This window comes from Austrofundulus limnaeus, unplaced genomic scaffold, assembly GCF_001266775.1.
Source record: "Austrofundulus limnaeus strain Quisiro unplaced genomic scaffold, Austrofundulus_limnaeus-1.0 Scaffold15, whole genome shotgun sequence".
Classification (NCBI taxonomy): Eukaryota; Metazoa; Chordata; class Actinopteri; order Cyprinodontiformes; family Rivulidae; genus Austrofundulus; species Austrofundulus limnaeus.
In genome coordinates, this window is record NW_013952417.1 from 13,524 (window position 1) to 16,891 (window position 3,368).

At 37.1% G+C, this 3,368-nt stretch overlaps 1 protein-coding gene across 1 annotated transcript in view; it reads right to left on the minus strand.

Annotated features, from left to right (window-relative positions):
- lmnb1 (lamin B1) overlaps positions 1 to 3,368 on the minus strand; it is a gene marked incomplete in the record, with an annotated part of 28,019 nt that overhangs the window by 2,426 nt on the left and 22,225 nt on the right.

Consider the following 3,368-nt stretch of genomic DNA (forward strand, 5'->3'; position numbering starts at 1 on the left):
TATATAAAAACATTCTTTTGTACTTCTGTTATATTTATCTGCACTACAGCAAAAAATGCTGGGTTTGATTATGATTACAGTTTTCTGCAAAATAAATGCTCTAAAATCACATTATCTTTGCTTTTTGATCGTTTTCTACCACAATAAATACAGTTACCATGAAGGGATTCAATTTATACTGTGATATGAATTTGAGGTCATACCGCCCAGCCCTAGTTTGGACAGTTACTTGCTTTGTTTCTCCCCTCTTCATGCAGCGTTTTTTGGCTGATCAGTTAAATGATAGTTCATACAACTGATATGAACTAAGGAGTAAACATTACTGTCTGCAGCCATGAGAGGGTGCTCCAGGCTTGTGATAACTATGTTGTTCCTGTACCAGTTCAAAAAAAATTACAGCCCAAAAACAGTTTTGAGCAGGAGAAAAAAGTGAGAAGTGAATGAGGAACTGGTGTAAGTCTAGGTTACTCTTCCTGCAATGAAGAAAGCTATTCACATGATGTGGAATGAGACTGGTGAACTTACCAGTAATATGCTTGTTGGACTCGCTTGCTCTTTGACAGCAGGTATATTCTGTGTTATTGTGTTTTTGCCAGATTAAATGTCTGTTATTACACTTTGTGAAATAAATTTTTGAACAGATGCAAATTAAGTAAGTTTTGACTGCCAAAGATTGTCTTGTTTTTGGTCAAACGTCCACATATCACTTGGTGCTCATAAACGAGTCTACTAAAAACTGTACTTGACACGTTGGAAGTGCGTTTTCGTTCTTTAAAGCCAAATTAAAACAATTTTGTCGAATGAGAAGAGAAATGGACCTCCACAGCAAGTTCATCTGGAAATAAGGCACTGCTTCCAGGGTAATGAAGAAATTTAAAGTTATTAGTGGTTAGGATTGATGCTAAAAGCACAACACTATATTCTTAGGTTTTCCTTTTTGTAATGTTGACAGTGTTTAATCTATTATGTTTTGATTGATAATAGATTAGTTACATGTCTGAAATATCTGTGACAACACATAATTAAACGTTATGAGAAGAGTAGATGAGGTTTTTGTCTGAATGCCTGTGATTCAGCCGTAGGTCAGTAGGGGGCGAACGCAGGCACTGAAGGTGTATAAATACATGAACTTCATGGTTTTCCGGTAGTGTTGGTTTCCTGTCAGCTCGAGTGACAATAAACCTCACTCAGATCCAGAATTCTGGTGTTGTGTGGTTTGATTCCTTGTACAAATCATTTTATTTAACAATGGTGTTTTAATATCGACTTCAGTTTACTGAATACGAATTTTCTTACAGTAAGTTACAGCCTGTGCCGGGGCAGTTTTACAGAGATTTTCAAGTTTAAAAAACAAACCATCACACAGTGAGATGATTATAAATATAAAAATTACAAAGATAGTACTGTTTTCCTAATTTTGTAAAGCTTTGACCTACGAAACCCAACTACGAGCAATTCTGATTTTTACACAAGAATGATTAATGACTGGAAATAAAACATTACTACCATTACTACAATGAGTGGTGGTTCGGTGAAGCCAAATAAATGTAACATCTGCCTGCCATACAATGAGCTACTAATAAAACATTATTAACATTACTACATTACTACTGTATCTTCTCTAGACATTACTAAAAATCTCAAACTAAACAGTTCAAGATATTTTGTACAGATAAAAACACACCTCAAAAACTAGTGTTCAACTTAACTTATCTTTGGAGGATAAAACTCTGGATGAACAGATGAATGATCTATAAGTTTTTGAAAGGCTTAGTGGTCTGATGACAAGTTCTACAACTGTTCTCACAAAGGTCCACATCCTTGGAGCAGCCATGGTTCAATTATCTAGAGGTGTTTTCAACTCAGCTTTGTCATCAGCTCAATCAGACCTTTGAAGACGGGTATTCTGATCACATTTTGATGTATTTTTTTTTTCACTTATTAACTAACATGTAAATCAGATGCATCTAAAAACAACCAAAACACCTTGAAATAAATAAACTCAGGACATAAATCAGGAGTTAAAAAGGGGCAATATCATAAAATCAACTTTGAGCTTTATATCATGTTATAATGTTAACCTCGAATCAAAAACTTGCTTTGACTCATTCATGCATGTTTGAGAAATCCTGTAGTGTCCTAAGGCAGCCAGGCAGGGGAGCAAAAACGGCTGGTTGGGCCTAGAGCCGCCTTTTAGGTGCTGCTCCTCCTCTGGGCTGTGTCTCCAAACTGAGCTTCAGCATCACAGAGCACACCTCCCCCGCCACTCCTGCAGGCTATCAGCAGCAACAACTAGCAAACACCTGGTGAAACCACGCGTCTGCTGAGGACGGAGGTAACCCTCAGACAAAAAAATAAATAAATATTTATTTATTTGTGCAAGCTGCTTTACAGATGATACCTTTCTGAACTAAGGGAATTTAACAGTGGACTAATAAGATTATAATTTAAAGATGATGGAATTCCAACACAGAAGAACGCAGACACCGTCATCTGCTCAGGTAAGCTGAAAAACAACTCGCGCTGCTTTGTTCAGTTGGTCTACCTGTGATCTACGGTTACCATTCATAACTTATTATGATGTGTGTTCTTTAGCTGGCTTACACCACATAAATAAAATCAGTTTAACTTTGTGTGTCTGTGAGGATGGGAGATATCTGACCAGCTGAAACATCACATCTGTACTCACTCCGGTTCTTCAGAAAACCTACTTTACCGTCTGATGGTAAGGTTCAGTTTTATCGTGAGTTAATATTTTCAAAAACAGATATTGTATAATGTTGCTGCTTTTGTAGTTACTATAACAAAATAAGACTGCAACGCTCCAGGTTGTACATGGCCTGAAGCCGTTGTGATGACGAGCAAAAATGGGTGTGATGGAATCGTAGGAGGTTCTTAAAGAGACAGAGGCCAATTTCAAGGTGTTTAGAAATAGATATGTGAAGTCAAATTTATTTTTGATTTAAACATACAGTATAAGCAGCATTATCATAACAATTTTAAATAGTAACTTACCCCAAAATAAACTTTTTTTTAGCTGATAAACTGTCTAGAATGGGTCTAAAATGTTATATAGTACTGTTTCTATGCTAATTTTGATGTTTTTGTGCGTATTTGTTCAAATCTGTAATATCTGGTGTAAAAACGTGTTTTTTGCTGCTCATATGGGTAGAGCAGTGGTACTGCAGGCTAATTTGCATATTGGTTAACGGCTCTCCATGGTGACGTGTCTTCTCCAAGGTTTCGTCACAGCGGCTGTGTTCTGGTATAAAAGCCTCTCTCTAAGACACGCCCCTGCAGCAGTCAGAGGGTGGAACAAGACCCTCTCTCTCTCCACACACACACACACACACACACACACACACACA